At 35.5% G+C, this 26976-nt stretch overlaps 1 pseudogene; it reads right to left on the reverse strand.

The window, feature by feature from the left end:
• The window catches only part of LOC128171437 (talin-2-like), a 333309-nt pseudogene that overhangs the window by 198852 nt on the left and 107481 nt on the right, over positions 1-26976 (reverse strand).

Below are 26976 nucleotides of genomic sequence, written 5' to 3' on the forward strand. Positions count from 1 at the left end.
TTGATTTTAACATGTGTTACGTAATTAGGTAATAACGTTTTTAGGGGTCAAACTTCATTTACAAATTACCATTTTTCCTTCGTAAACATTCACAGGATCGAAAACAGATTTCCTACGGATATTTATAATGGGGAATCTTTCCTCAATTCGGAAGTCTTTCGGAATATCTAGCACAATTTTTTAAAGTTATCATCCGGGCTTTATAATGGCTGATGCAATGCAAAATCCCCGTAGACGTTCTTTTTTTAGCCGTGTATTAAAACCTGACAAGCTAGAAGGGGCGTTTCAAAAGGGAAATCTTGGGATTTTTTCATACTATCGAATGAACATCGTCTGAATCAAGAGATATTTACAAATATCAAATAATTTAAGAGAATGTGTAATATAATGATTTTCTCATGCGTTACCTAACTAGGGATATTAGGGGCCATAGGTAAAAAAGTTTAATCTTGTCTATTTCAATTGAAAGAAATGCAAGTATTTAAAAAGCAACGTAAGAGAACTTATAAAAAACAATACAGGTAAGCATTAGTACTTCACTCCTATTTCCATATCATGTTTTGTTGTCGAAAAGTAAAGTCGATGACGTGATTTACCTTTTAAAAATCGGACGGAAGACCTCCTCGTTGCTCGCAACGAGATCGTGTCTAGTTAATGTTCTTATTGCTAGACAATAATTTTTTTTAGACAAACTAAATCATAGCTCAATAAACAAAGAAAACAATGCAATTAAGACAAGTGCATGCTCGAGGCATGGATTTTAAATGGGTAGAGCCTATTCCAATCTGATCTTGAAGTATTAAAATAATAAAGACAAGTTGAGAGTTAGCTAGATAAGTTTGAATGAAATTACCACCATTTATTAACATTTCACCCAGTGACGAAAATCGGGGTTACATGGGACACCCGCACTCAACATATAACTATCACCGGGGAAAATAAGGTGTTTCTATGATGTTTATATTTCCAAGATATTATAAAAATGTATTCTCCTGGAAATATTGTAAAAATTTTAAAATTCAAAGGGATGAATAAATGTACCACCCATATATCAATATTTCCAGGAGTCTATATTAAAGCATTGAATGATTTATTTGTGACGTCGTCGTGTCAATAACTGCCGTCAGGTGAGCAGTCAAATTGAATAACCCACGACGACCTCAAAAATAAATCATTTAATGCTTATATTTACATTCCCTTACTGACGAAATCAATTGTTTACTTAAATAAATCGATATAAAGTGCAGATCACGGAGGGAGTGAATAAGTAACAGCAAGAACAGCTGTTATATAAAACCGGTTTAAACTGGTTATTACATAGACTGTTGAGTTGAGATCGACGAGCATGAAAATATAATCCATGAAAAATAACTCTTGAAATTTTGCTTTCAACTATAAAGTCAACTTTTTTGTTGAATAATTATTAAAAAAACATGATGTTTTGACAACATTCATGAAATACATTTTTAACCGATAACATAAAAATCACTGTTTGAGAACTACTTATGTAAATTACTCGTAAATTCATACGCAGTGAATAGGTGTTGCATTTAGAGGCATTTAATGGAAAGAAGCACAGTAGAATGTAAATATAATGTTATGTGCGAACAAACATTCCCACACCTTCCTGCAGTAATGATGGTAGACTTCTTATAGTCTGCATTATTTTTTCACCTCACCGCATCAGTTTAAGCGCTTCAAGTCCTGCAAACAAGTTCATTTAAATTTCATATTAGCCTTGACACAGAAAGGAAGTCCAGTGTCAAACGCATTTAGCGTAAAGATGGTATACACAATTTATGCTGATTTATATTCAGTTTGTTCTAATCCTAATTTTATCAGCTTTAACCATAATTTATGAAATAAGAAGGAACAATGAAGAAAAACCCGAGTTATTTAAAAATTGCTGGAGGTGTTGGAGGTGTACCATGTAAATAAATAAATACATGTACCTGCATTTCATATCTTTTTCGTACAGAGTATTCTCATCCTGAGACAATGCGCGACAAACAACTTGAAAACGCCATCTGATATTAAATTGAAGAGAAAAATGATATAGAGCTTTTATAAGCAGATTTGCTCAAGGCATATTAATTAGTCATGAAAAGGTTTACGTAGAGCGAGTGTTTTCCAATCGCAGTTTTAATATTGCCTCATGTATGACCGGGTTTAAAATAATCTAACATTACATTTTGAAGAAACTTTCTTTTTGATTTTTAAGAATGAACATTTTAAAACATGATATAATTTATTAACTTCCAGGGGGTTCTGTCTAAATCGGCTCAAAAAAGAAACAAAAAACAAAAACAAACAAACAACCCCCCCCCCCCACCCAAAAAAAAAAACATAAACAAAAAACCAAATCGACCAAAAAATCAAATCAATTCAATATGTATATCCTTCATGCAAAAAACACAACCGAGTATGCTTCCTCCATTTTTAGCTCACCGAGACGAAGTCAGGGGGAGCTTATGCTATACCATCGGCGTCGGCGTCGGTGTCGGCGTCGGCGTCCGGACCTGGTTAAAGTTTTTGTTGCAGGTCCTGTATCTAAGCTATTACTTGTCCTATCTTCACCAAACTTGCATGGATGATGCATCTGGACCTACTAATGGACTTGAAATACATGGATGCTGAATCTGGGTCCTAAATTTCAGATGCTGGAGGAGGTTAAGGTTGTTGGACCAGGTTAAAGTTTTTGTTGCAGGTGCCCTTTGAAAGCAATATCTAAGTTACTGCAGGTCCGTATTTCACCAAACTTGCATGGATGGTGTGTCTTATGATACTGATGCACCCGACAGGTTTGAGTGCTGAATCTGAGCTATAGGTTTCGGATGCTGGAGGAGGTTAAGGTTTTTGGAGCAGGTTAAAGTTTTTGTTGCAGGTGCCCTTTGATAGCAATATCTAAGTCACTGCTGGTCCGTACTTCACAAAACTTGCATGGATGGTGTGTCTTATAAAACTGATGCTCCAGGCAGGCTTTGGTGCTGAATCTGAGCTATCGGTTACAGATGCTGAAGGAGGTTAAGGTTTTTAGAGCTGGTTAAAGTTTTTGTTGCAGGTGCCCTCTGATGATTATATCTTAGTTACTACTTGTCCTAACTTTACCAGACTTCCATGGATGGTGCGTCTTATGATACTGATGGACCAGACAGGCTTGAATGCTGAATCTGAGCCATAGATTTCGGATGCTGGAGGAGGTTAAGGTTTTTGGAGCTGGTAAAAGTTTTTGAAACAGGTGCCCTCTGATGATTATATCTTAGTTACTACTTGTCCTAACTTCACCAGACTTCCATGGATGGTGCGTCTTATGATACTGATGCACCTGACAGGCTTGAATGCTGAGTCTGAGCCATAGGTTTCAGATGCTGGATATGGTTAAGTTTTTTTAAACAGGTCACATGTTTAATAGATAATAGTACTATTTCAAACTTGCATAGTTGATTAAACTGTTATATAAATGAATCACAGAGGAAGCTTCAGTTGCAGAGCTTGATCTCCATTATCAAGGATGCTAAAAATATATCTTAGTTATTACAGGTCTTAACTTAACCAAACTTGAATGGATGGTATGTCTTATGATACAGATGCACCTGACAGGCATGGATGTTGAATCTGAGCCATAGATTGCGGATGCTGGAGCAGGTTAAGGTTTTAATTGCTAGTGCCCTCTGATGATGATATCTTAGTTATTACTGGTCTGAACTTCACCAAACTTGCATGGAGATGCGTCTTATGTATACTGATGCACCTGACAAGCTTGTATGCTGAATCTGAGCCATAGGTTTCAGATGCTGGATAAGGTTTAGTTTTTTTGGAACAGGTCACATGTTTCATAGATGATAGCTTGCATAGTTGATTTAACTATATTATAAATGAAACGCAGAGGTTGCTTCAGATGCAGAGCCTGATCTCCATTATCAAGGATGCTAAAGAAATCTCCTACCTCACTCAAACCTGCTCGATAGAAAGATTTGTTTGTTGATAAATGATATAACATGATTCCTATGATATAGTATTGTATGGTATGAAACAATATTGTTTAATATGATACAATATAATATCATATGTAATATTATAAAAAGTTATATGATACGATATGATATAATATAAATTTTTTTGATATTTTATGTTCATATATGATATTGTATCATGATATCGTTATGTATAGTATTGTATATTATGATACAATTTTGTATAATATTATATTGTATTATTAATTTATTATTTTATCACATAACTATTCGTAAGATATTGCAAAATATAATATTGTATCATATGATACAATATTGTATATTCTATAATATTGTATCATACGATATTGTATAATATGATATTAGTTTCTGTATCATAGAATTATATCACATGAAATTGTATGATTTGATACTGTAATATTTTATAATATCGTATCATACGATATTGTATAATATGATATTGGTTTATAATATGATATATGATCACATCACATGAAATTGTATTGTATGACATTGTAAAATATATTATTGTATCATATGATACAATATGTATAATATGATATTGTATTATATAATATTTTACTTTATCACATAATATTGTATCATTTGATATGATACAATGTTGTATCAAATTTTATTGTATCATATGATACAATATCATATTATGTATAAAAAATGACACAGTATCATACAATATTATACAATATAATATATGTTTCAATGTTATGATGTATTATGTAATATGATATTGTTATATAATACTATATTGTTTTATGTATTATATTGTATTATGTGATCAAATACAATAACGTATAACACAATACAATGTCATATCATACGTTACAATATTATATCTCATCATTGTTTATTAAGGTGTTTTATTGTATTATATGATATATGTTGTAAATATGATAGGATGCAACATTTATTTTTATAATATTGTATTGATTAACATATGAACAAATGATTATCATACAATTTTTTAACGATGATATACGATATTGTGTCCAAACAGAATCCATGAATATCCAAGATCATAAAGTGTGATTTTCATTTAATATGATAAAGGTGGTCTCATAAAGGTGAAGTCTTATAAGGGTGATGTCTCTTCTTGGTAAGCTTTGTAATCTGTGATTACCTATGTTATATATTTACTTATTATATATAAGTTATATATTTAATATTACTCATGTTCAATTTAATATAATGTACCATCTAACAGGGTGTTTTGTCTACATCAGCACACGTAAGATTTATTTGTGTACAAACATTGTACTTGTGCAGGTATAACCATGTTATATGTAAGACAGATATGTATGAAATATGGCAAAAATGTACACTATTCATGCTAACACAATCCAACAAAATACCGTATATATAAATCCATGCAAGGCAAACGCGGACATCTAAAACATCAGATGGTGAATCAAGTACAAATGGTCAGTAAGCATTCCGTGATGACCGGTCGCACTTGTTGTTTAACTTGCTCATTGTCATGATTGGCATAATGGTAAAATACGTATACAATTCGTTATTTGTCATTAATGAGTGACTTGCGTGTGAAAAGCTAAAGCGCGAGTGATTTAAAGGTAGTTAGAAAATTTAAATGAACTGGTGTTCATTGCTTAACTATGGGCTTTTTGCTATAGACAGGTGGGTCACACAGCGGTGTGTTTACTTTGTTTAATAAGACATTTACTCATAAAGGAAAAGAAGCGTATGTGTATGGCACGATATTCATTGTCTGAACATGATAACACTTGTAAAGCTATCACTCGATTACTTAAAATTATAAATTGTATATGTTTTGAGTCGAGGAAGACAAGACGGGATAGTTTTGACGTTCTATTATGTCATGCTTGTTGTCAATGTATGAAAAAAATGCACTCTTGCGAATGTGTTCGGAATGTTTTCTTATCGTTGCTAAGTATGTAATAAATCCAGAGGTGTTCGAATGAAAGTTCACGAGACTCTCCCGAGAATTGTTACGTTCCTCTGAAATCTCGAGCGAAGGTTTAAGTGTTTGGATAATATTCTCAAAATACGTAAGTACTGGTCGTTTTTATATCACATCCTACTTTGATTTATGTTAAAACATGAAAATCTGTTAAGATATTTGTCTTATTGCATCATCTAGCAGTTATTTAAACTAAACGGTGATATTCAGAAAAGAGTTATCGTTCCTGTTTAACCACTCTACACGTGGTTGAAAATGTAAACATTGCGTTGCGTAATAAATTCATAGCCATGTTTTATGCTTTTGGTGTGCAATACTTTGCTTTTTAGATAAAGAATAGGTGTCAGTTTTGTAAAAACACTTAGTCTATTGAGCCATTTTCAAGTAACGTTCTGCATAAAATAGTATAGTCTGTTTCACTATTGATGCTATTTCTAGGTCAGGCGCGGATCAAAAATTAATCCTTAGAAGAGGGGGGGATTGCTCCAAAGCATGTTAATTGTTGCAACAGCAGAAAAAACCCTATATTTTCTATTGTCACATTTTCTTCTCGAACCCATTGTATTAACCAATTAATAAAGATAAAGTTTAAAATTAATAAACGTCTAGATTTTATATTTGATTACAAGTACCTAGATTCTAAGAAATATTCTATAAACACGAGGCACAATTTAAACTGCGAAACTGAAAGGGTCAAATAAAACCACGTGGTCTAAGTTTGAATGACAATTAGTAACATTCGCAGGGGTGTAATGGTCAATTGCAAAAGAGCTCTCATAGATTGTCTTCGACACCGATACGCAACCATCCTCATAAAATGCGGATGACAATTATTGTACAGCTTGGGCCTCTCCAGTTTACCTGTATAGTCTATTTCTCTGGTCACTCGAGCGTCAAGTCAAGCGAGTTTTGGTTAACTTTGCATTAACTTTAAATTAAATTTACTTTCAATAATAGGGCATCACTTTTTGGGAGTTGATTTTTAATCAACTCTCCTATGCAGTCACTCGGACAAACCGAAAGTGAAACAGTTTTTGGACCTCAGCACAAATCATTGCTCCTGACAATACTTAGTTCTTGAAAATAATTGATGAATTCGATGTAATGAATGCTAAATCATTGTTTTTCAAGGAAACTTATTTACAAATACCTTAAAAATAGTCAGATTTTAAATGGTACGAACAATTTAAATATTTTTTGTAGTCGTATGTATTCCTACGCCAGAGTTCAATATAGTCTCGTTCAACTCGACGCTCGGCTGTCTCCGTAAACCCTTGTCGGAGATTTACGGTGTCAGCCGAGCGTTTGGTTGAACGAGACTAGAGTTCAATATTGCTTGGATCCATACAATTTTCGAGAAATATTTCTACCACTGATACATAGTTTGATTGAATTAATTTTATCTTTAAATATTATTTAACATGATTCATATGGAGGTTTCTCGACATTCTAGTCGAAAAAGTTCAAAAATTCATATTATAAAAATATGCGTAATTCAAATTAGAAACTACGTATACATGTACTTGTCATGCAAAATAACATATCATTGAAAACATCGACAAAATCAACTCCCGTCAGTTCTTCAGTACTTTGATATTTATTTTTAAAAGTGCATGGCGTTTGGAAAAAGGGTATGGCGCTGATAAAATAGGGCATGGCGCCGCGCCACGCTAGTTTGCTTTAGATTTAACACTACAATATCTCATAGGCATCGGAACCGGGGGGGGGGGGGGGGGGGGGCTAGCGGGGGCCTAGCCTAACTTTTTTTGCAAAGTTAGACCTAACCATTAGGCACCTAGCATCATAGAGGGTTCAGCCCCCCCCCCCCCTCCTCCACTTTTTCTCGCAGCAAAGATAATTGTTCCTATATATATATATAAATTTACTTTAAAAGATTGAGAAGTTGGAGACTAAGCCCCCCACGGATTAGGAATTCCATGATTTGGGGAATAAACATTTTTGGTAGATAAGATTTTTTTCGAAGTATTTTTATACTCCCCCCCCCCCCCCCCGCATTTTGTGGCCCCACTTTTTTCTAGGGTATCATGGTTTCATCAAACTTATATCTGCATAACCTGTGCTTTCACACTAAGTAGTGAGTTTTGGACCGAAAAACTTTCCCAGTATATTTTTAAAGATTTTCTCTATATATTCCTTTGTAAAAATTCAAACCGCCATCACGGCCCTGCCCTACCACTAGGGACTGTGATTTTGAATTTACACTACCCGAGGATGCCTCTACACAAGTTAAAGCTTTTCTGGTCAAATGGTCTTTAAAAAGAAGATTTTTAAAGATTTTCTCTATATATTCCTATGTAAAAATGTATCCCCCACTGTTTCCTCACCATACCACTGGACTATTATTTTAACAAACTTGAATCTATACGATTTGGAAATGCTCTCACTCAGATTTGGGCTTTCCTGGCCTAATAGTTCTGAGAAGAAGATTTTTTAGAGATTTTCTCTATGTATAAAAATTCATCCCCCTATTGTGGCTATATAACAGAGACCATGAACAGAGACTATTGTATTGTTGCTCTACACTATATAACAGAGACCATGGATAGAGACTATTGAATTGTTGCTCTACACTATATAACAGAGACCGTGAACAGAGGCTATTGAATTGTTGCTCTACACTATATGACAGAGACCATGAACAGAGGCTACTGAATTGTTGCTCTACACTATATGACAGAGACCATGAACAGAGACTATTGAATTGTTGCTCTACACTATATAACAGAGACCATGAACAGAGGTTATTGAATTATTGCTCTACACTATATAACAGAGACCATGAACAGAGACTATTGAATTCTTGCTCTACACTATATAACAGAGACCATGAATAGAGGCTATTGAATTATTGCTCTACACTTTATAACAGAGACCATGAACAGAGACTATTGAATTGTTGCTCTACACTATATAACAGAGACCATGAACAGAGGTTATTGAATTATTGCTCTACACTACATGTATATAACAGAGACCATGAACAGAGACTATTGAATTGTTGATCTACACTATATAACAGAGACCATGAACAGAGGCTATTGTATCGTTGCTCTACACTATATAACAGAGACCATGAACAGAGGCCATTGAATTGTTGATCTACACTATATAACAGAGACCATGAACAGAGGCTATTGTATTGTTGCTCTACACTATATAACAGAGACCATGAACAGCGACTATTGAATTATTGCTCTACACCATATAACAGAGACCATGAACAGAGGCTAACTAGTTAATATGGTCAATATCCCCGAGTCAAGTAACCTTTTGAGGTTGAGACAACTGCCAGCTACAAAGAAAATCTAATTCAGTCTGTATAAACGTAAAATCTAACTCAGTCTGTATAAAAGTAAAATAGAAATTGCCTGCAGTTGAGACACGTTTAACCTACTGATGTACCCTAGTTGCAGAGGTTGAGATAATCAAGTTCTAGCGAGTTCAATCTCGCCGAGTCTATACAATCACTACAGATATACAAAGTTCATATGATAGATACACAGTTCCTATGGTAATACACACAGTACCATGGTAACTTTTACTAAGCAACAGTATAACATTTTAAACGACCCCCTCGTCAAGATGTCTGATGAAAAATGTAACAGAAAATGATTTAATTTTCACAATGAAGCTCCTCTTTGACAACAAGAAATGTGTTACCATGGCTACCAGTCATACAGACGAACTCTCTACAGAGAAGCTTACACAACAGTATAATGATTCTACATGTTATATGGACAGGAAGTTTACAGAATTCTGGGAAGTATACAATTACGTCGTGATATCTTACATCATGCAGAGACCGCCTCTGAAAAGCGTGTGATACAAAAGAGAAAAAATACATAAATATGCATGTACCTAATATAATGAATATTTAAATCTCCTGATGAAAGAAAAATACAACTCATGAATATGGATGAACCAAAGTATCTCTAAAGCATAAACATTAAAGTGAGTAAGATTTTTCTAAGATCATAGAAAATTGTGTTCTTGTATGTTGAATATTTTTAATACAATGGTAATTTGAAATATAAATATGTTTAATTAAAGAGAATGATCATAAAAAATCTGACAACATGAATAATTATGGAGATATTTAAAGTCGTATACGAGTTGAAATGACCCAGACATTGTTACACACTGTACCTTCTTTCTTTCAAACAATAGAAGCTGTTTAAACAAAAAATGTTGCAAATACAATATTAGCCATGTAATAAATTAATGCTACAACAAATCTTTCTTACCTTTCTTAAAAATATGCTCAATCAATAAAGCATGAAATAGAAGACTTAAAAGATTGACAAAATGTAACTAATCATTAAGCACTAAAAACACAACGACCTTGAGCCAAAATTGTTCATGACCTTAACCCAGATTTTGTTTTGTCTTTAAACATGGAAGGCTGACAACACAACAATATGGCGGTAAATAACTCTGTGTACGCAATTTAACCCAAAAAAATATTTTGAAAAAGATAATAAACATTCCACACACAGATCTACACGGTAACTAAGGGACACAATGCACAGGGTTACGTGACCCCAAGGTCATGACCCCAGGGGTGAAAGGTCACCTACCATTGACCTACAGCTTTCCGACATGTAATACTAAACAAAGGACAAAAAGGAAATCAATTTACTTTGATTACTGAAATAAATCAAAATAACCAACAAATGAGGACAGAACATCGTGCTATGATTTGATTTCACCAATTCTAAAAGGGGGCTTTCCAATTGTATATTAATAAATCAATGCACAAACAAATCATATAGTTTCTTTGATGTTAAAAAAGCAAATGATTTATTTACAGCAATAAATTCTGGAGAGGAGGAGAAGGGGTAAATTATGCTGTATGGATTCTGAGTGAGTTGGTCTTGATAAAAGTACACTGCTTTAAATCCTGTTATATATCATGGAGCATCATTGATCTGCTAGAAGCCAGGCTACGTTAGCCACATAATACAGAGTTACAGCTCAAAGGCAGTTAGTCTGTAATCAAACAGCTCCTATAGCAGGATATATAAGGAGATACTTCCTTGAGATATATGTAACTCAGACAGGTTCTGCTACAAGCAATCAGTTTGTCTAAAAACTTAATTCTTTTTGCAAAAAATGATGTCTTATAACCCGATTTGTTAAGAATAAAATGAAATTATCTTTGAAAATTACCTCCCATTTCACTGAAAATTTAGATCTTAAACATTCACGTTAAAAAGTTTGCTTATATTATTTCCTGAACTTTGTGGCTATTGGGAATTATGAAATAAATTCTAATACAACATAAGCTCATTCAAAGAGGGGCAATAATGATGTTATCACCAGTCAGCTCAATAAGCTCATTCAAAGAGGGGCAATAATGATGTTATCACCAGTCGGCTCAATAAGCTCATTCAAAGAGGGGCAATAATGATGTTATCACCAGTTGGCTCAATAAGCTCATTCAGGGGGGCAATATAGAGGTTTGAGAATTGATGCCATGTATTGCAATCTGACTGGTCCAACATTGGATCTGTAAAAGCTCCTACAGGGCTTGATTGACCAGGCTCTATACAGGTCCATTAGTAAGTCATTAGTCCTCCACTAATTAACCACTGATTAACGACGTACCTGTTGCTGGGAGCTGGCCGGGTTAACCAGGTTCTGACACGCCATCTGTATGGCCTGGTTAGCCCGGGCAAACTGGGACTGGTCCACCAGCCCGGGCCTTCAGGGCTCTGACGCTCCATCAGCAATGCCCACAAGGTAGGCCGCCTGTAATTTAAAGGAAAAACAAATGTTATTATTCATTCATCATACATATTAGGAAGATCTGGCACTCCATCAGCTGCGCTCCCTCTCTTCAGAGAGTTTAAAGACGGTCCTTCTCTACAGACAGTTCCTCGGTACCTCTATATGTATTTTACATTCTTTCGTTACAAAATAACCATGCCATTTTGGGAAAAAAATCTACAACTCATACAAATCAATCCCTGTGTACAGAGACTGTTCTTCTACATGAAGACTTTTGAGACGGTCCATTACCTGTGAGGCGGCCTCAGTGAGTCCACAAACAGATGTTGAGAAGTTCCCCACGGAGTCACAGAAGTTCTCCAGGTCGCCCTTCTTGGCGTGGTTCGTGATCTCAGTCATAGAGTCTCCCAACAGCTGCAGGACAGAAAGAGGGGCCAGTTAGTTAATCCAGTAATTAACTAATTAACTGATCCAGATATTAACTTACCATTCAAAATATTATTAAATCTGAAGTGGTATGACAGGTATAATGTCAGTATGATTTATGAGTGATACAGTTGGCTTAACACTAATGGATCTAAAATCCCCTGTCCGTATGAAAACCCCCTGTCTTCCCGTGTCACCCCCTGTGTTTTCACTGTCGTCCCCTGTACATCCCCTGTGTGCCACTGTACAGAGCCCCTGTATACCCTGTCATCCCCTGTGCGCCCCCGTACACATCCCCTGTGTGCTACTGTAAGCCCCTGTCACCCCCTGTACGCCCCTGTCATCCCCTGTAAGCTACTGTATACCCCTGTGCATGCCCCTGACATCCCCTGTACGGTTTTTAACTGCTCGCTAATTAAATAGATAGCCTTTAAATAACTCGGATTTTTAAAAATTTATAATTAGCATTCATGTTTTAGACAGTGCTTGTTTTTCTTTGCATTTCATAGAGGGCAATATATTACAAACGTGAATAATTTTTACTAAACATTGACACAGATCAAGATAATTCTATACTTGTATACAGATAAACCGCTTATTTTATTACATGCATTTAAAAATATAACCGTGTTCTGTAATTTGTAAAAAAAAAAAAAAAAAAAGAAAAAGAAAAAAGAAAACAAGTGGAGGAGTGCATGAAATCTGCAGTGTTCTGTGCCATGTAACCTGCTTGATCTAATGCGCATAATAACACAACATGATCAGCACGTGCAGATAACCACACACCTATCCTAACGTCCACCACTATATCATAATGCCTCCAGTCAATTTTATGAAAGTCGACTTTTGGTTATATGGACAGTTATGATATTTAATTTATCAAGATCCTCGAGATCTTTGTTCCAACATCCCCACACTTGGCGGGTGCCCTAGCCAAGGTGTTTCCGGAATGTCTCCTCCTCTACCTGGGGAATAGCCTGTGTCCCAGTCTGTATAAAAGAGGAGGCAGAAAGACAGCTTCCAGATGACTACTCTTTTATTTTTATATAATATGACATTTTAACAATAAATATCAATATTAATTACAATGAAATTTATCAACATTAATATTCATTACAAAAATCTCTGAAAATAAAATATTAGTTGAACCATCTGAATCTATTTACTTTACTTTTGAGAATGCGCGCAAGCCTTTTAATTTATCTTACCTGTATAAAAGAGGAGGCAGAAAGACAGCTTCCAGATGACTACTGGAGAGCTGTGTTTCCCGCACCCCCATATTATACGCACGGACACTGCACTATAACATTCTCCTCCTAATAAGTAAATGCGATCAAGTGCATACTAATGATCTGACGCACCGTGGTCAGTAGAAGCGTTTTATTTAGATTTCTGACCCGGCGTCGACAGGCTCATCACTGGACTTAATAACACATTTCTTCATGAACATAAATAAACATACGTTATCTATTTAATGCATGTACTTTAACCAATTTCTATATAATTTCCGTTATGATACACCGATCGAAATGATGAAATGATCACCTATATTTTGACTATTTTGTCCAGTGTAATGATGCATAGAATTAAATAAGTCTTTAAGAAGTCCATGTAAATCGCTGGTATTTGTTGTCAGCATTTTTGTGTATAAATGAGAGAGAGAGAGAGAGAGAGAGATGATTTTTGTTGGAAGGGGGGATTAGACCTATTCATTGACACTTTTAACTTCTATCAGTGTGCATTTTCCAGTTTAGTAATTTATATGCATTACTGTATAGAATTGTCCTCATGTAATTAGAGCAATGATACAGTTATTGAATGAATTAATGCATGACTGTATATAAATGCCGGTGACGGGGTAAAATATATACATACATGCATTATCTTAAACAATGTTCCGTGTTTCGGATTAGACAAATATCATACATTTATTTAAATTCAATTTGATTTGAAAAATGAAAAATATAAAAGAGCAATATACAGTTTTAATTCATATCACTGTGCCAAATAATGTTCTGAATTTAAAGCTCTTCAATCTTTTCGTGTTTGAAATTCTCAGAACTAAAAAATCAAAATTTTCAATTTCTTGTTTCTTTACTTGACAGACTTGGACACAAGTCATAAGGGGTGTTTAAACAACATATTGCATTATTGTGTATCATTACCGAGAATCCAGACCTGAGGACGTATGTGTGTATACAAGTACACGTGTGTCTGACACCTCATTGTTCCCAATCTCGCTACCGTGTACTGCAAAATGTCAAGAAGGGCTGTATACAGTATATAGCTAATATGTAATCACTGACCGACCATTCAGATCTGAGGAAGTGTGTGTATATATACACATAGGCGTCGGAACCGGGGGGGCTAGGGGGGCTTAGCCCCCCCCCCCACTTTTTTCGCAAATGTAGACCTAACCATTAGGCACATAGCATCATAGAAATATAGTTGTTCCTAAATTAACCTTGAAAGTTTGAGAAAGTTGGAGTAATAGGCCTACTCCCCCCCCCCCCCCCTTGAATTAGGAAATTCATGATTTGGGTAGGTAAAAATTTTTTTGGATAGGTATCCCCCCCCCTCCCCCCCCCCCCCCCCCACGGATTAGGTTTTTCATGATTTTGGAAAATAGGTTTTTTCGCAACATTTCTGAGGATTAGTCTAGCCCCCCCACTTTCAATTTGCTTCCGACGCCAGTGTATACATGTACACGTGTGTCTATCATCTCTTTTTTCCTATCTCGCTACCTTGCACTGCAAATTGTCAAGAAAACTGTGTACAGTAGCTATTATATAATCACTGACCGAGTGAAAAAAATGTCAACATCCTCTCCTTTGAAAACTGTAGCTTCAATCAGCTAGTTGTTAATCATGTGTCTTCAAGTTTTTGATTAATTGATGTAGTGTAGAATAAAACATTGATGAATTTAAAATCAATTTGACAGGTCTAAGTCTAATCTAAATAATTAGGATTGCATGTTTACTTATTAGTTAATTCCCGGGTAAACTATTTGTTACTTTCAATTAAAAATCAATGCAATCTCTCTCTCTCTCTCTCTCTCTCTCTCTCTCTCTCTCTCTCTCGGTATCTATATAAACTCCTTAGGCTAAATATACATATAGAAAACACTAGTTCTACATTTACATGTATGTTGTGTATGTTATGAACAGGGTAACAGAATGATAAAGAATAGGTAATGAATTTAAGATTGCATGTTTACTTATTAGGAAATTAATTCACGAGCAAACTATACAATTCATGAATTTAATTCAAATCAATGCAAACTCTCTCTCTCTTTCTCTCTCTCTCTCTCTCTCTCTCTCTCTCTCTCTCTCTCTCTCTCTCTCTCTCTCTCTCTCTCTCTCTCTCTCTCTTAGTATCTAAATAACCTCCTACATGTATAGAAAACACATTGACATGTTCTGACCTTGGCGGCAGATTTCTGTTCACTGGCAATTAGTTAACACTTTGCAGAGATATGAAAATTAGATTTTAGAAATTAATGAAATTGATAATGAGAATAAATCATCAGCTGAAATTCAATTCAAGAGACTAATAAGCTGGTCAGAAACATACAAACATACTAAAATAATTTCTTAGGCAATCGTATATAAGCTTTTGAAGCTTTATTATGCTATTCACGGGAAATCAATGAAGATATAACGAAGAACTTGGTTTTAAAAAAAGAAGAAAGGTGTACTCTATCGTTACATACCTGCTTATAAATTCTACATTCTGACTGATTTATTGGTTTTAGCGCGCACCTATATGTTTAGATATATACAAAATTAAAAACCATGTGCCGGGCTTTATCTTAGTGTCTATTGTATTGTTTATTACCAAGAATTATGTGATTCATAGATTTAAAATATTCATATGTAAAGCGTACATATATCTGTAGACAATTCAAAAAAATAAATAATTCACTCTATGTTGTATTTTTTATGTCTGTTTTTCAAACATAAGGGAGTAGCGATGTTCCCAAGCTCTAAAGGACTACATGCCCTAAGGCCTTTCACACCTGATTTAAAAAATAATCCCCGCCCTCACCTGCGGTTTACCACCCGGTGAATCTCAAATCTTTAGTTGTAAGCAAGATTATTTAAGTATCAATAAATTATTAACTAAAACACGCCATTTCTAAAATTACGATAACAGTGTGTCTTGTGATTCGGGGCTGTTAAGTGCAAATATTGACTTATAACTCAAAATATAACATATGTGATTTCAATAGTTGAATAAAAAATATAACACTGAAAAAAAAACACACAGTCAAAAGTCGTATAGGGGATATCAGGGGCATGCACAGGGGTATACAGTGGCTTTCAGGGGATGACAGGGGCGTACAGGGGGTGACAGGGGCTTTCAGTGGCACAGAGGGGGATGTGTACAGGGGCGCACAGGGGATGACAGGGTATAAAGGGGCTCTGTACAGTGGCACACAGGGGGTGACAGGGGCTTCCAGTGGCACAGAGGGGGATGTGTACAGGGGCGCACAGGGGATGACAGGGTATAAAGGGGCTCTGTACAGTGGCACACAGGGGGTGTACAGGGGACGACAGTGAAAACACAGGGGATGACAGGGGAAGACAGGGGGTTTTCATACGGACAGGGTTTTTTAGAGCCAGTACACAGGGGCATCGTATCCGCTCTACACTCTATGACATATATATAATAATACACAAGGGAAGAATCACAAGTAGGACACGATTTGTAAACAATGTCATAAAACAACTTACTTCACAAAAGTTACGCAAATCCTCGCACACAATGTTGCAAATGTTGTCAAAAAACACGTTCACACTCAAATATTCCTAATAAACTCGGTAAAAAGCGTTTTTATCCCATTAAAACCGCTGTCTGCTGCAGAAACCCAATCTCTTCGCCCAAGAAAAGATAACTCTGTACTTTCTCTCTCTATATGTTCAGTAATGATAGAAGAAATTTCGGCGGTAAACTGTAAAATGTCTGGGGAAATTTTAAATATTTTTTTCTTCTCTAAAATGTTAATGGGAAACTACGTTGGTGTTCACATAAAAAAAAATCTATATTATTTTTTTCATTCAATAATTAAAATACTCATAATTCATTTTTTGTCTTTGCAACCCATTAAACCTTCAAAATTAATTGTCGTTGCAGAGGAATTTTAGCATCGTTTTAATTGTCAATATCAACCCCTACTTTAAAAAAAAATAGCCTAGTATATTTACGTTTCTACAAAAGATTAAATGATAGGACATATATTAATTTGTTTTTAAACAATTGCATATTAAATTACGCTAATTAAAGTACATGCCAAATATATCAGAACGAATGTTAACTTATTATGCTAACGGTAGTAACATATGACGAAAATTTCCCCAGACATTTTACAGTTTACCGCCGAAATTTCTTCTATCATTACTGAACATATAGAGAGAGAAAGTACAGAGTTATCTTTTCTTGGGCGAAGAGATTGGGTTTCTGCAGCAGACAGCGGTTTTAATGGGATAAAAACGCTTTTTACCGAGTTTATTAGGAATATTTGAGTGTGAACGTGTTTTTTGACAACATTTGCAACATTGTGTGCGAGGATTTGCGTAACTTTTGTGAAGTAAGTTGTTTTATGACATTGTTTACAAATCGTGTCCTACTTGTGATTCTTCCCTTGTGTATTATTATATATATGTCATAGAGTGTAGAGCGGATACGATGCCCCTGTGGCCAGTAGTGTAATGATTCATCAAACACATCATCAATACATATACTGGTCAACTTATAGGAGATCAATATCATCAATACATATACTGGTCAACTTATAGGAGATCAATATCATCAATACATATACTGGTCAACTTATAGGAGATCAATATCATCAATACATATACTGGTCAACTTATAGGAGATCAATATCATCAATACATATACTGGTCAACTTATAGGAGATCAATATCATCAATACATATACTGGTCAACTTATAGGAGATCAATATCATCAATACATATACTGGTGAACTTATAGGAGATCAATATCATCAACACATATACTGGTCAACTTATAGGAGATCAATATCATCAATACATATACTGGTGAACTTATAGGCGATCAATATCATCAATACATATACTGTTCAACTTATAGGAGATCAATATCATCAATACATATACTGGTCAACTTATAGGAGATCAATATCATCAACACATATACTGTTCAATATCATCAGAATAAAGCAAATATTACATGCATCCAAATATGTAATTCACATTTAAAGCCTCAAATTGTCTGAGTTTTTTCATATTGAAAACAATACCAAGGAGAGAGGAGTTGTAAACATTTACATGTAGTACGCACAGACAGGCGAAGGAACCAAGCTCAGGGCCAGAGAATCTCAACTTGCTCATTCTCTGATTAACAGTTAGGCTTATTAGGGGACCATCATATAGTATTTGAGAAGACACTGTTGTAATGAGTTTTCAGGCTTAAACATGCAACAAACAACAAAACAACACACAACATAATGTTGACAGACAACAGACAGGGGGTGGGGGGTTAATGTTTACACACATACATGCTTTCTCTATATTGGGTTCTGGGATTGTACATTGGGGAAGAAATCTGTTCTTTATAAATGCTTATTTTAGCAAAATTACCGAAACTGAATTTTAAAAAATACATATGATCATATTAGTATCTGATTATCACAAAGGCAACCCATACTATAAAATGAAATTTGTCATGAATTTACAAAGCCTTGAAACCTCAGATCCTATGAAATGAAGTTTCTAAAGATATTTTAAAATTAAACCAACAACATATTTAATTTAATTTTTCAAGAGGAAGAACAAACAATCTAGAGCTTGTAAGATGATAGCTGCACTGTTAATTCTCTCTGTATATCACATGTATGTTGTCCAGCTATGTACTTAGTACAGATAAACAAGAGAAATATACAATAAGCTTAATACAAAGTTTTTCCAGGTACATGTACAGTAACTAGCTTGGTTATTTTCTACTTATCTAATTAATGAATAAATACAAGATTATTTTTCTATTTTCACATATGTGTATGCATAAAGCACTAGCTATATTTTTTTTTATCAAAACATGACATAGAAGTCATTTCCACAATTTTTTTTTAATTTTTTTTTTTGGGGGGGGGGAGATTATAATCAATTATCAAAACAACAAAGGCTGACACAAAAAAATGACAACAAACATGCAACTGATGATGAAATTGACAGAGACAAAGTGGAAAAAAAAACCCACAACCCCAGAAATAGTTCATAGAAAAACAGGTCTAAATCAAGATAACATTGAAAAAGCACCAGTCCCCCCCCCCCCCTTCACATGGCTGAACCCTGACCCTGAAAAACCCTGTAGTTTGTGGGAACACAGAACAAGCTCAACATTGTCAATATAACGACCTTACACTAATTACTGGCCCATCAACTGTGACATGTACATTGTCAATATAACGACCTTAAACTAATTACTGGCCCATCAACTGTTACATGTACATTGTCAATATAATGATCTTACACTAATTACTGGCCCGTCAACTGTGACATGTACATTGTCAATATAACGACCTTACACTAATTACTGACCCATCAACTGTGACATGTACATTGTGAATATAACGACCTTACACTAATTACTGGCCCATCAACTGTGACATGTACATTGTCAATATAACGACCTTACACTAATTACTGGCCCATCAACTGTGACATATACATTCACAATGACTGTTTTTTCATTCACTCGAAGTTTCATTAAGTTCATTTGAGAAGGTTGGGTGTTTCATTTGAAATACAAGTGAAGTTCAGAGGTTAGGATAGTGTGTGATTATGTGTTCTGTGAGCAAATATAAAACGATGTGATCAACCCAAGATTTTTTGTGAGGGTGGGGGATGGGGGTGAGGGTGGAGGTGGGGTGTTGAGCATGTCTGTTATAAGCTTTCTGGGTACAACAAAAATAGAAGAGATACAAGAGAAGGTGAGATTTACCCAGACTTGGCCCTGTGATAAAATCCTCACAAAATCAGCCAATCAGTCGATAGCATTCAAAACAGTATTATACAAACAGCCAATCAGTTTACAGCATTCAAAACAATTAATTTACAATCAGCCAATCAGTCAATAGCATTAAAAAAAGTTTAGAAATGATTAGCCAATCAGATATTGGCATTCATAAATAATTCATAATATAGATGGCTGTAAATGTTAAAAGATTTAAATTAAAAAAAACAAAATTAATTATTAATCTAGTAGGATTTGGGAAAATTCTAGTTATACATTATTCAGCCATTAACAAAGATATGAATTTTTATTGCAAAGGTTTGTAAGTAACATGAAGACGAATGAAAACAAACCTTAACTTCATTCTATATACAAGACAAAGAGATTTTCACAGATTCATTCTCTACACAAAAAAATCAAAAACTGATAAAGCATCACTTTCTACTCCGACAGTCAGCCATCATGCGACTTAGTTCTTGGATACATTCTGGGAGTTCACTCTCCGCGCCACAGACATTGTGATACAGGCGAGGAATGAGTTACCTACCTTAGATTTCTCCATGACGGAGTCCAGACATTCGAAATACGACAGGTCGGTCACTGGCTCATTGGCACTCTCCAGCATAGATTTCATCATCTACAATAATACAGCATCACAGCATTAAAAAAATACAGCATACTGAGCATAGAGAAGCATTGTACAGCATAGATTCTTACACAACTCAAATATCTATAATAAAATACATATCTTTAATATTTTCACTTTCTGTTTGGAGGGGATGAGGAGTATAAATCTGAGGAATCCTCTATAGATAACTATTTTGCTATGAGGATGAAGGAGTAATTCTTCTAATGTTAAATCAGAAGGATGAAAAGGTGGTTTTTAAGGATAAGTTATGTGATTTCTGAATCATACTTACAACAGTGTCATAAAGCCATACTCTACAACTTCTTTCTCACTCTTATCGTAATAATATTCTGAGGGCGTTATCACACTCCTTCTGTCCTTGGTTATATAAACTACATACATATTGGAGGGTGTTACTGACCTGTATCTGTCTGAGGGCGTTATCACACTCCTTCTGCCCTTGGTTATATATACTACATACACATTGGAGGGTGTTACTGACCTGTATCTGTCTGAGGGCGTTATCACACTCCTTCTGCCCTTGGTTAAATAAACTACATACACATTGGAGGGTGTTACTGACCTGTATCTGTCTGAGGGCGTTATCACACTCCTTCTGCCCTTGGTTAAATAAACTACATACACATTGGAGGGTGTTCTTTTTTTTTTTTTAAACCTTTTATTGTCCCATCACTTAATATAAAGCAATATATTTGGTGCCAGGGTTGGGGCCCTGGGATCACCAAGTACTAAGTTACATACAGTTATATATAAATATATAAACTTGTACACTTTCGTGAGAGGTTTTTCTCTTTAACATTTATACATCATTCATCCAAACACATGCATATGAAAATATGTAGACAACTATAATTTTACGTTAATCTTGCTTTTGCAATAGATAATTGTATTACATCATCTGTAACTGCATAAAAAATAATGATCCTTTTTCTTAAAACATTATCAGGTTCCATCGCTTGTTAAAACTTTCCATGTCACCATTTTTTTTATAAATATGTTTCTCACAGTGAAAGTAATAAACAATTTCCTCTTTGACCCTTTCAAATGAGGGTTTACAATTCTTGCTCCTACTTCTATAAATATGTTTTTTAATTATGCATATTAATAAATTAAATATATTGTAATACTTATAGTATTTTCCTAACAAAACATCAACTTTGTTTAGAGATATATCTATTCCAAACTGTTCTTTGAACCAAATCAATGCATTTTCCCAAATATTTTCAACAAATTCACATTCCCAGAAAAGATGACACAGTGTTTCTGGATATATCTTACAAAAACTACATAAATTTGTATTGGTAATGCCAATTTTACATAAGAATGTATTCATTGCTAAGATTCTATGTATAATTCTATAATTGAACCATCTTAATTGTATATCATTGGTTATCTTAAAAAACAAAATATTTTGTTTTTTCCACCAAGAGTTGTCAACATTTAAGTTTAAAATATTTTCCCATTTGATTTCACTTTTGGCTTTCTGTACTTCTGATTAATAAAAACATCATTGAAATCTCTACCACCTTGTTTGCTTTTTGTAATCAATTGTAAGAATTTTGGGAAAAAAGGTTGACTTCTTTTAATATTATCATAGTCATAATTCAAATGTAATTTTCTAATACAATCAATTACTCCAAAAAATAATGTAAATGGTGTTTTTAAATCAAATTTTGTACAAAATTCATGATATCCTAGCAAGGTTCCGTCCGTATTGTAAAAATCAAAAACAAACTGAATACCCTTTTTTAACCATGATCTATAACAGACACTTTTGCTGTTTATACATATATCTTGATTATACCATACTGGACTTAAAACAGATGTCAGATTATCAATGCATAGCCTTAAGTCTGATAAAGCTGAGAAAACATCAATCCAAAAAGCATTCTTGACATCTTTCTTAAACTTTCTATAAAAATCTACACCATATATAGCTAGATAACTTATATCTGGAATTAAATCCTTTATTAAATGCTTCCATTGTGAACTACAGGAATTATCAAAATATCTGCGAATCCATGTGATTTTTAAACTTTTACAAAAAGAGTCAAGACATGTCATTCTCATGCCGCTGTATTCATAACTTTGGCATATAATGTTTTAGCTACCCTTGCTGTTTTGTTATTCCATATATAATTAAACAATAAGTTCTCAATTTCTTTGAGTTTTTCTTTAGGTGGGCTTGGTAGCGTCATCAATAAATGACTGAATTTGGGTATAAGCAAAGTCTTTACTACTGTTATGCGGCCTGCAGTAGTTAAAATCCTTCTTGACCATGATGATATTAATTTCTTAACTAATTCAATTTTTGGCAAAAAATTTAAATCAAACATAGTATTTGTATCTAAGTCTATGCAATATGTAACACCTAAGACTGTAAATGGTTCCTGTGACCACAGTAGGTTTTTGTATTTTTCATATAAATTATTGCCAGTATAAGCAGTAGATCCAATCTTTATACATTGTGTTTTATCATAGTTTGGTTTCAATCCAGAAAATTTGGAATACTGGTTGACTAAAGATAAAGTTGACCTGATGGAGTCCTCTGACCCATCCATGAATAAGACAGTATCATCAGCATATTGTAATAATTTGTATTCCTTATCTTCAATAACAATTCCCTTAATTAGATTATTATTTCTAATCATTATACCCATTATTTCTGCGCAAAGTAAGAACAAGTATGGTGAAATTGGGTCCCCTTGTCTACAACCTCGTGTTATCACACTCCTTCTGCCCTGGAGACGACACAGTACAGACGTTGATCAGCTGATTAATGCTCTCCGTCACCGCTCTATCAGACAAAATGTAGTAAAAGTTTAAATATCAAACAATGAAATTGAAACAAAACCCCTAAAATCCTTACTCAATTTAATTATTTCATGCTTTACAAAACTACACATAATTAATGACTCCGGGGCTATAAACTTAACAAAAGTTAAAGATAATACTCAAACACATTAAGGATTAGACTATGTAGAGTAACTCAATGTAATATTGGATTATATAAAGGTAATATTTGAGTGCCTACCTGGCGGCCTGCGAGAGCAGATTCTTGGTGTTGGGAGCGTTTGGATCGGCCGACACAGAATTGGCGGCCAGCAGCAGTTTACTGGAAACCATGGAGACGTTCTTCAGTCTGCCCACAATCTGGTTCTGTGTGTCTCCATCCTTGGACAGACCTGGAAACCGACCAATCAAAATCAATCACAGGTACCTACATTCTACAGTAATGTCACACCTTAAGCCTCGCGTCTGTTTTGATCAAACCTTAAATTTTTAGTATCTGATTTTGTTGGAATCTCGCTCTCACTGACCTGCCATGGTGAGTCCAGATTTGATGAACTCTGAGTAAGACGAGCTGTACTCGCGAGATGACTCGGCAAGTTGTTTGGGTGTGCCACGAGATGCGGTGATGATGTCACTGGCGGCCTGGTTGAGATTGACAGCGGCGTTGTTGTTCTCGATCTGGATCTCCTGGAACGTGCGGTCTGTGCTCGGGTACTACAATGTACAGGAACGAAAAATTAAATCAATTCCTAATAATGATGCATAGATGAAGTAAATTTGTTAAGATTACTTTTTATGCGATAAGGATTTCTATGCATATGTGAAGTAATTTAATTCTGAAAGAATGAGAACTATTTCTGTTAAAAAGGTGATTTTTTATGAGCCAAGTTAAAATTTGAGATGAAGCTTGTGTATTGCTGACATAAGGTTGCCTATTTGTCTATTTCTAAGATAGATGTAACTATCTCGGTGGATGCCATTTGACTCTTAATCCACTTATTCTGAGATCAAATCTGCTTCCGACTTAAATTTTGTCTATTTCTGAGATAGACTTTGTCTGCTGAACAGACAGATCTGCGTACCTTGGTGGACGCCAGCTCCTGGCTCGAGTCTGTGATCTGTCTGATGGCGTTATCCACGTCTCTCTGTCTGGGAAGGGCGTTCACACAGCTGTTGAGCGCACTCGACACAGCCTTGGCCACCTGGTTAAGTCTAGCCTGGTTCTCAGGGTTTTCTGGGTCGTTCATGGCACGCTTCGTCTCCTCCAGTAGATGCGTCGACTTGTCGATGACGTCATGGGCGCTGTCGATCACTTGCCGTCTGACCTTGATGTCTTTTGAGGTTGAGGCGACACCGCGTGTGGCTTCTGTCAGCATGCAGAGGGCGTTCGCGGTGTCCCTGGCTGCTACACCCACGTAATTCTCATTGCCCTGAAAAATCACCATATAGTGGAAATATATTATATAGATAAATATATAGATAAATAAAATCCAATTCCCTGATGGCGTTATCCACGTCTCTCTGTCTGGGAAGGGCGTTCACACAGCTGTTGAGCGCACTCGACACAGCCTTGGCCACCTGGTTAAGTCTAGCCTGGTTCTCAGGGTTTTCTGGGTCGTTTATGGCTCGCTTGGTCTCCTCCAGTAGATGCGTCTACTTGTCGATGACGTCGCGGGCGCTGTCGATGACCTGCCGTCTGACCTCGATGACTTCTGAGGTTGAGGCGACAAAGCGTGTGGCTTCTGTCAGCGTGCGGAGGGCGTTCGCAGTGTCCCTGGCTGCTACACCCACGTAATTCTCATTGCCCTGAAAAATCACCATATAGTGAAAATATATAATATATTTAATAAATAAAATCCAATTCCCTGAGAAATGACCACAGGGAAGAATGTGTGAAGAAAAGTCACAACAGAATGAAATCATGTCATATATATATATTATACTGTTCACTCCGTTTTTTCTTATATCACAAAATTACAAAATCGGGGGTAAATACGTTTCTTTTTCATTTGCATCAGTCATCTTGTTACAATTTTTGCGTATCATATTTTTTGTGATGTCTTATTTTTTTACAACGATCATCTATTACCAGAATATATGAAATGCTCTATATATTCTACAAAATTTCTGTCTCCATTATACATTTATCTGTGTTTACCTGTGAGGCAGCCGTCAGTAGCTGAGCCATCGCCGATCCCACGTTCTTAGAGGTGGAGCCAAGTTTCATGGCCGACGCCTCCACCTGAAATACGTAACAGTATCATGTATCGACTCCATTCCACCATATTACAATAGAAGGCCAAGGTAAAATATCAAATCTCCCATTTATATCATAATCAAAAAATATCTGACAGTTTACACCCTTTACTTACTTTTTTTTTAGTAATGATCTTATTCACTAAACACATGCTACTATCATTAAATATTCATGGCCTTTAACCCTGGCCTGAACATAATACGAATGATCCACTTCACTTTACATATAATCCAATTAACAAATGCACTATGTATACACATGCTACTATCATTGAGTATTGACTATATCATCACCATGACCTTTCCATCTTGGCCTCACCGTTTCACCGGGTAGTGGCACAAGGTTACGGCTGTCAGCGGCTCTGCGGTACTCCTCCAGCTTGCGGTCGAGTTCGGTCAGCTGATCAAGCGCGGCGTCCACCTCCAGTGAGATACACATCTCCTCTGCCTTCCCTGAGGCGGTTCTCAGCTCGGCGAGCGCGGTGGTCATCGTCTTCACTGCCTGGTTCATGTTCATGCTTGCGGCTTGATCTCCAACCGTTGGGGCTGCGGAATTTGCGGCGGATACCAGCTGACTGGCAGGCTGTCAGAAGAAATGTGGCCAGTGAACCGAGATGTGAAACTAGTGTCTATTATAATAGCTATGCACATCATATTATTTTGATAAAATAAATAAAATAAGTTAAATATAGCACAGAAACCTTAGTTTTAAGACATTTTCCTGTACTATCAATGTTTGATTTTTTTTCTTGCCAAATGGTCTCCATTACAATTTGTACTTTATACCTGTATAAATTCCTTGCTGGCATTAATCAGTTGTAGCTGGGCTGTAGCGCTGTCCTGGTTTGTCTCAGATCCCCGGAATCCTTGGATCAACAGAGGCAGCTGTTCATTCATGATCTGTAGAAGGAGAAGAACATGTGATAGTCTCAGCCAATAAATTACAACAATACAAGAAGGACACACTATTATTTCCTTAGCCAATCATATATGATTTTACAACAAGAGGCCCATGGGCCACATCGCTCACCTGAGGAACAATAGGTATGATAAAGTCAGCTTAATGGAGTCATAATACAAACAATCTGGACAATGTACAATAATACATGTAGACCCTGTATTAATAAAATCCCTTTTTCCCCCTTGGAACTCGGATAGCCCTGATTGCTGC

The sequence above is a fragment of the Crassostrea angulata genome, chromosome 2 (assembly GCF_025612915.1).
Source record: "Crassostrea angulata isolate pt1a10 chromosome 2, ASM2561291v2, whole genome shotgun sequence".
NCBI classification, from domain to species: Eukaryota; Metazoa; Mollusca; class Bivalvia; order Ostreida; family Ostreidae; genus Magallana; species Magallana angulata.